The following is a 9822-nucleotide window of genomic DNA, read 5'->3' as shown; positions in this document are numbered from 1 at the left end:
TATAATTGTTTTAAAAGTTGTGGTAGTATGTTTTCAAGGACTATGTTTTATTGTGATATATATTTCAATATATTTGGGTTGGTTGTTTGAGTGAGACTTAAGTGATAATATTAAATACATGAACATGGTTAATTGTATGATGGTCATTCGATAATATTATATTTTTTTCTTAAGTTATGATTTGCGTTTGAATGAAATAAATATTGAAATATTATTTCTTCTTTATAATTTGTATTATTCAAATAATATATAATTCCTTAAACTGCAAATATTTAGGATGTTTTCGCTTATGAATGTGAAAAAAATGATTTGAGTGAAATGAATAGAATGTGTTTGAATAGATTAGAGAGTGAAACTTTCATTGTTCACTTAAATACTTTGTTTGGATCCTATAACAGATATACAAGGAACTACAATTTATTAAAAAAGTTCAAATTTCAAGATAAACAAATGCTAATAGATGTAATTTTAGTTTTAAAACTTTATTTTCATAAATACAAAAATTTGCAACGAAATGGAACATATAAATATATAAACAAATTGATTATCTATAACAATATACAAAGAGGATTCTCCTTTTTGTGTCCACATTTTAAAATACCCATTTTACCCTTTAAATATAATAATTTATTAAATTTTTAAAAATTGACCGTTGCTTTTACAAGATTTTTATAAAATCAGATGTCTCTACTTCTTTTCTTCGTATTTATTTATTAATGATTATTCCTTCATCTGTTATCATATATTTCACTTTATTTTTAATAAATGTAATTGTGATTTATATATTAATTTAATAAGATTACAATATTATCACCTACTAATATAATAACATGCATATTTAAAAAATGCATACACACATGTGCGGAAGCGCCTGTGTTTATGCTAATATATATATAAAATAATTGATTCGTTTTATTTTAAATATATATGTAATAATTATATATTAATTATATGTATATTATATATATATATATATATTATAATTATATATAATTATTTATTATTTTTCAATTATAATAATAATAATTATTAATATTAAATTTAATTAAATTTATTAAAAATAAATTAAGTTTTATTAATCACATCATATCTAAATTTGTTTATGTACATCTACTTAAATTGCACTATCTTTCTCTTAATCTTAACAATTCTATTTACACCTACAAATCGACTTACATCAACACAGGCTCACTCGCCCGAATCGACACCCCAATCTAAACACAACATAAGAGATTCGGAGGTGAACGAGAGTAAAGTTTGTTAGTAATAAATTAAAAAATAAGTTCAATTGAAAGAAAACTAAGATTACTAAATTGTCTTTGACACTGAAAGTAATCTAAAATTATATTTATATGAGTTGGATTTATTTTATAAAAAATATTTAAATGAATAAATTAAAAAAAACTTTTTAATAAAATAATAATAAGAATACACTATATTGACTTCTTCAACATTTTTTTTGATAAACAATTTAGAAATTTAGAGTATTAATTATTGTTCTAAGCATAATTTTAAAAGCCTAATTTTTATATTATTATCATAATTATGCAATATTATTGGTAAATTATGGTGAATTAAAAAAAATGAATAAATGATATAATAATATTTTTTGTCAAATCACCTTAAAATCATATCATACGAAGAGAGATATGAAAATAAGAAAATCTTTTTATTTCTTCATTTTTTTTTCTCTCTCAACTTCTTACAATTGAACACGAACTTATTTTCAAATTATGTCTCTATAATCTCTTTAAACAATAAATTCCTTCAAGTTATTACAACATTAATAATTAGCAGATTATAAGTTTTTGTTGTGCTTTTTTATTTTTTATATAAACTTTTAGAGAAGAAAACATTTTTGTTTCACTAATATATTTTTTATTGCTGATAAAAAAAATTCAAACACGAACTAATAATTTCTCAAATATGTTAGAGTTTATAGTTGGAGAAGGAAGAATAAGTGTGAAATCCTTCTCCCATAAAAAGAAATTAGACAATTAAAAATTAACAAGATTCTTGTATTTTTATTTATATAAATACATATTTTATGCAAAGAATTTGCATGGCCCCATGGAGTGAAAGTAAATATACGAAATTGCACTACGATAGTGTACGCGTATAAACTCATATGTATAAATTTGGTACAATTATATTGTATGGGTAGCATGTGCAATCTTACCGTGGTGCTGCCTAACCTTAAAACTCAAAACATTTTCGTGTTGCGTAATTTCCAAACCTCACAAAAATGCCTTAGCACGAATCTGTGTTTTCGATTGGGTTGTCCTGTGACGGGACACAATGAACATGCTAGAACACTATGGATCTACTCACCTTACTATACTTCATTTTTTTTCTTCTAATTTTATAATCATTCGACCAATTTTTTTTAGACTAACAAAAACTATAAAATACAATATGTACAAAAATAATAAAAATTGAAACTGAATCTTAAACACCCACTTATTCAAAACTAAACAAAATACCACAATTAAAATTTAAAAACAAAAAAATATCAAATAGTTTTATTTAAAATATTAAAAAAAGTGTAAATGGATTAGCATTACGAATAGCACACTCAAGAAACCCAAACCAAACGATGATGGAGCATTGCGTATTTGAGTACAGATTCTTGAATTAAATTTTGAATGCTTAATACACACAACACTTGCATTATTGGAGGATTTTTGAAAATAGTAGCCATGTAAAAAGCATTGCAACACAAAGGAGATATTTTATTCTCCAAACTTATCTTAAATGCAAAAATGACTAAGTCTTATGTCGTATCCCACACGTCCCTTTCTTCAAAAGAAACTCGTTTATTTTTATCTCAATGAAAAGAAAAAATCTGTTATAATTATTCAGATCCCTAACTTCTCCGTGTGATATACGTGTGTAAGTCACAGTATTACGTGCATGCTATCCCTTCAAAATACGATTTAAAGAGGCCACGCACACAAGTTTCAGTTTTCAGGAAGAAAATGTATACATTGTTTTTTTATGATCCTTCTTTGTTTGGGTTTGTGACAACACTATCATTTGTTTTTTCAGTTGATGTTTTTCTCCGATGAAAGATTTCCGTTAGCCTGAAAAATATATGGAAACCGTCCTTTTCAATTGTTTATGGAATGGAACTATATATTGCTGTGATCTCGATTTTATTTTCTTTTCTTGTTGGGTTCCTTGGCAGAAGAACACGTAGCGTTGTTGGGGCATGCTGAAAAAGATTTTGAGAGAGGAAAAAAAAAGGTGGTTTTTAAATAAAAGAAAAAGTTATGAAAACTAGCAAAAACACGTGTCGTTCCTCGCATAAAGTATACACAATCTTATGACTTTTATGAGTAATTGATAAAAAAAACAATTTAATATATATATATATATATATATACTATTTATAAAAAAATTATCCAATTAAAATATGACATCAAAATGTGTATTTTCCCTTTTTATATAATGATATAAATAAAAATGGGGTTAAATATGTTCTTCGTCCCTTAACTTTCAGTGAATTTTGGAATTAGTCCATTTTAAAACTTTGAACCAATTTAGTCTTCCATCTTTTGAAATACGTGGATTTAGTCCTTTTAATCAAATTTTGTTAAGTTTATTTGACATTTCAAGCGCATTTCACAGTAATAGTTGACTTAACATTAAAGCAAAAATGTGTCAAGCAATATAAACAACTCAAATACAATCCTAAAATGCATACGAAACATCAAATAAACCTAACAAAATTTGATTCAAAGGATTAAATCCACGTATTCCGGAAGATGAAGGACTAAATTGGTCCAAAGTTTTAAAATGGACTAATTCCAAAATTCACTGAAAGTTAAGGGACCAAAAACATATTTAACCCATAAAAATGTTTATATGGTTAAACGAGTATACTCCTATTATTTTAATTTCCTTGATTTAAAAAATACGTTAGTTTAAATATGATTTATTAACAATTATAGAAATACCTTCCTTTTAATTTGCTTGATATTCCTACTCTAGCTATATACTCTTGTAAATTTTTGTACACACCTTTAAATTTGTATCAAACAAGTGATTTAGCAATTTGAGCCGAATTTTCCATGACTAGTTCAATGTTTGATAAAAGTAAAGAAAATAATAGAAATTGAAATTTTGATTTCATTAGAAACACGTCTTAAAAAAAAAATCAATAGAAGAAAGTTCTTCGTATAAAATAAATAATATATTACTTAAGTGACTTGTGAGTCTTTATTGAAAACAAAAAAATATTTAACTGAGTAAGCGTAAAAGTATTTTTTTCATTAAATCAAACGAAAATTTTGGTTTTTAGTTTATCGATGAATTTTAAAAAATTTAATTATCGATAAATTATATTAGTCAAAGAGAAAAATGTAATATCATTAGATTTTAACTATGAAAAATCCGTTACTAATAACAATTTTAGATTATTTATAGATTTGACCGATTGAATTTATCGATAAATATTTTCATAATTAATTAAGTTACAATTCATTTTGACGGATTTATTTTTATTAATAAGTCTTGTCAATAAATATAATTTTATTAAAAAAAATTGTTTTTATCGATAAAATTTCGTCAAGTAATTTATTTATTTTTAGTTCCATATGCAAAGATCGATGACAAAATTATATCGATCATCTTTCTTACCGGTATTAAGTTAGGGATTAAATAATATATTTAAATTCTAATAACTTAGACAACTTCGTGTAAATGAAAATATCAAATAATAATAAGGTATTTTATTATTTATTTGAGATGAGAATATAGTGATACTTAATAGATGTCGATGGAGTCACCTTATTACATAAGAGTTGTAAAAAATAATTTTCAATACACAGAAAATATAATTATTTAGTATTTGAGCTCAAACTTAACAAAAATTGTGTATTTTTAAATGTTTAAATTATCGTTTAATATCTTTAGTAGACAAACGATATATCTGATTATCAATTTAATTATTGAATATAAATTGTTTTGAATAATTAATTTGTCTTTTATATATTTACATTTTGTGTTTTGTTGCAAGTATTGACATCAGATTCCAAACATATAAGAAGAAGTTATTTAGATAGACTTTAAATTATATATGTATATTTTCCCATGGAAACAAAGTTGTGTAGATATTTAGTTCTAAGATATTTTCTCTTACAACAGATAATTTGAAAACCTTATATTATTTATCGTTTGATTAATTTAAGAAAAAAACTAACCTAACCCCGTTTCCTAGCATCGATTACTTGTCTATTTGTATTTTTGTCGATTTGTATTTTATTAGTGTTCTATTTAGACTCTGAGAGTATATTTTAACAATTTTTGTTTGCACAAGTTTCACCAATGAAATACATACATATATATTATAAAAATTAATTTGATAGTACAAATATTAAAAACTTAAGAAAATATATTTATGATATATTTTAAAAGTATAAATAAATATAATGAATTAAATAATGGTTAGATATCACACACTCACTATATATCACTACTTTCAAGATATTTCATAGTTAGTAATATATTTTATGATTGTAAAAGTTCTTTCCCACTAATGAAAACGTCTTATTCTAATCACTTTCCGAAAGGGATTTTCATGGAATCCAAATACAAGGAATCGTACAGACACTGAGGAATTGGATTTTATCATATCTTTAACCTAATGTTTCAATTCAATCTCATCCCATACGTCATGAACTCGTGCATTTTCCTTTTCTTTCTCACTAAAGTTTTGTGTTTCTGTTTTTCGACATAAAGCAAGATCCATGATTCACAATATATTATGTGGGTTTGGTCATGGAAGTTATGAGAAAGTAGAAAACACCAAAGTAATTTGGTAACACAGAGAGTTTGGATAAGGATCAGAGATGAGGAACATTCTGTTTGGTCAACCATGGATTCAATAACTTTTTATACAAAAAAAAAAAAAGTTATGTTTTTTGCGCAAGCTAAAAGGTGTTTCAAAGATTTTTTATTTTTTTTCTTTCGATGACTTGTCACGTTATTATTAGATTTTGTTAATATGATGATGTATATGTTGACTACGTCTCTATGAACATGAAAAAATCTCTCTAAAAAGTTATATAATAAACAAAAAAATGAAAAATCTCTTTTAGAAAACTCTAAAAAGTAGAAAGTTAAACATAACGACCACACGTAGATCACGGTTATTCAAAACTTCCACAGAAACCAAGACTTTTCCAAATTTTCACGCTGCATCCAAAAATTGGTTCTAGAAATTCTTACTTTTGACATTATCACTGTTAATATGATGTCGTCAATTTGAATTTAAACTGAAGTGTTTTCTCAGTTTGAGTGAAAGTCAAACGATATTAAATCAACCTTCTAGTTCAACATTTATGTCAAAACTATAAATAAAAAAGTTGTAGAAAGAGATGATATTGACAGTAAATTATATAAACGTTATATTATTTACACAATATATTTTAATCAAAATTATTTTATGTATCTCTATCTCAAATAAATTAATTATTTTATTTCATCCTTCTCTGTTGTATAATTTCTCACGCGAAAATTGTGTGATATAATTTTTCATTGCAGAATTATCTTCATTATATAGTCCAAAAAACAATTATGTTTAAAACAGAAACTCAACGACTTCAACGGGTATTTTATTTGTGACGACGCTTACGTTTATCATTGTAATCCAAGCTTTTAATTCAAAACTTAATGAATGTTATATCAATCTTAAAACGTTTGGATTATACAGGTTTGTTTAAGATTTTGATATTAAAATTATTTTTTTCAAAATAATGTTCTAAAAAATTGGTTAATAAACTAATTTAGTATATTTTAAAAATATAAAAAATAACACTTAAGAAAAATATTGCGTTAAATATATTTTTGAAAATTATTTTATGTTGGTAAAAGTTTCCGTATTTTAAATTATAATTATTAAATATAGTTTATTCTCGGAAGTGATTTTAAGTTATTTAAAATAAATATAAAAAGTGTTTTTCTTAAAAAAATTACAATCAAAGAGAATAAAAACTACTTTTATCCAATGATTTAAGTCTCATGGCTCACATAGATAACACAAATCGTACATACCTAAGAATAAAACAATCTTTGGAACGTTGATTTTGAAATTTACAAAGTTATTTAAGTCACATAAATAAGGTTACCTTTGACTGAGATGATTTTGAAATAATGAGTAGATCACCATTTGTCACATTATTAGTGTGTCCAATGTGTCTAATTTCAGAATTAAAAATAACAATTTTGCAAAATAAAAAAAATGAAATTTGCTAGTTTTTAGAAAATGAAAATATGAAATGTGCCCCTATTTTTTAAGACTAAAAGTATAATTTTATTTACACAGTATATCTGTAAATAAAAATTCTCAATATTATAACATTGAGAAAAAAGTTACCAACGTTGTCTATTTTCTAGCGATTCAAAAAACATTTTATACAGTTAAGGAATAAAGGTAACATTATCCCTGAAATGAAGAATTAAAAATATATTTAAATTCTTATAAGATTTTTAAAAGTTATATCAAATATACGTGACTGTTCTTCATTATATCATCAATGTCACTAATATTGTATAATTTCATACACTAAAAGCAACATTTCTTATAATCAGTAAACTAACTTTGAATAAAATTTAAACTATAAAAAATAATCTCCTAATTTAAAAGACAGCAAACATATTTAAAATATAGTTTTATCATATAACATATTTTTAAACACTTGTTCACGTTAGTCTAACATTTTAAAAAAATAATCATACCATACCTTATAAATTACTTATATATAAATAAAAAAATGAATGTAATTCTAGTATAAAAAAATAACCTTTTTTACTAAAATAAAATTGAAATTACGGTTTAATGAATAAATTTTCCTTAGGATTACTAGGAATGAAACAAACCGTTTATTATTTAGATCTGTTTCGATTTTGATAAAAAAAAAATGACATCGATTAAATATGAATATGGATAATATTAAATTTTTTAAATTGAATATATATTTGTTTTTATCCTCACATTCATTTTTATTTCAAATTACTAAAATATATATTTTTTATTAGTTAATTTAAAAAAATTATATTAATTATTTATTCTTAATTTATTATAGAACATCATTTAATTATTTTTATTTTTTTATAATTATTTGATTTTGATGCAATCCTATTTATCATTCTTTTTAATATTTATATAATTGAAAAAAAATGTATAATTTTAACATTGATCACCTGTTTATATCATATTTCATCCACGGTAACTTTTATTTATACAAAGAATTGTTTAACTAATATTTAAAAAGGTAAAAAAAAAGTATGAATGAGGAAAAGACAAAAATTCCATATCCACCTAATATAAAAATAAAAATACTTTTTTACATAAAAAAATAACGATGAAGTAATAAACCCATGGTAATTCCCTAGCCATTAGTATCGTAATAAAGTAATTAAATTATTGTATTAAGTATTTGTATGGTCGAAGATAGTGTAACATTGTATCTAGAACACAACCTTCTCGGAGGCTTTTGCGTGGCTTTAATTGTCTTCGTGTGTGACGGCTACACTTCGATTTTTTCATATTTGGCGCGCTTGACTTAACTGCTCTCTACAGTTACTCCCCAACATTAATTCACTCACCACCTTAAACTCTTTTTTTCAATTACACAAAATTATTATTTTTATTATTATTGTAACCATCATAGTTTTTAACATATAAAACACAACTGTTCTGTTAAAACTTACTCACAAAATTGACTTATTTCTTATTTTTAATAAACTGATATACTCAATCAGTTAATATTATTAATTAGTTATATTTAAATATTGTTTGTTTAATTAGTATTTAATGATCCTTTCACCATTTTGTCATAAAAAAAAATCTCATAAATTATTCTTTACTTCAATTATTGAAAGATATAAAACGTCAGTTTTAACGTATAATTTAAGATAGAGCTGGTCAGCAAGTTTAGGCCAAAATGGCTTTGTCTAGCTCCTGTTAGTTATATACCTTTCACATGTAAGCAATTTTCTTTATTGTCAAAATTAGACTACACTTTTTTTTTTTTTTATATATACGAGGAAGATAAAACAAAGCATAGATAGCACAGAGGAAAACAAACTAAAATAAAGTAACAATGAATTCACTAGTTAGATTAATTCAATCAAACAATTCATTTAATTTTTTAATTAGAGGTTTACCATTAAACTCTTGCACATTTTGATATCTACGTAAAAAAGCTATTCCTCCATTCCCTAAGAAAAGTTTTATTAACTAACGAATGCACCCAGGTTTTCACCTAAACATCCGTGCAAGAACATAAAAAAAATACTAAAAAAAATTTGTAGAAGGAAAATATTTATTTTTTAGATTTTTTTTTCATGAATATAATTTTAGAAACTATGTTTTGTAGGTTTAATATACTTTATTCAAAATAACATTTTTAACAAACTATTCTTTTCAAAATATAATTCCGTGTCAAGTTTCTGATAAGAAAACATATTACGAAAGCGACAAGAATCTTTCGCGAGTTAAAATAAAAAGATATTAAAATATCATATCATTTAATCAAATTAATAATAAAAAGACTAAATATTTGAATAACAAATAAATGCTAAATCTTGATTTTGTTTTAAAAGATATATAATTTGTTCAATAATATTTTTTACCAATCAAACATATTTTAGTCATCTTTAACATTTGCGATTCTCGGAAATCGTAATAATCCAGTCTGAAAATACATCTTAATCATAACAATATCCCTTAATTTAAAAAAAGAAGAAGAAAACATTCGATTCAATTTAATTTATTAAATTAAAAATCGAAACTACAAATTGTTATGTGATTACAAT

The sequence above is a fragment of the Vigna unguiculata genome, chromosome 1, assembly GCF_037176805.1.
Source record: "Vigna unguiculata cultivar grain cowpea cultivar isolate G323 ecotype 2 chromosome 1, ASM3717680v1, whole genome shotgun sequence".
Taxonomy (NCBI): Eukaryota; Viridiplantae; Streptophyta; class Magnoliopsida; order Fabales; family Fabaceae; genus Vigna; species Vigna unguiculata.
Note: the sequence above shows the minus strand (reverse complement) of the source record.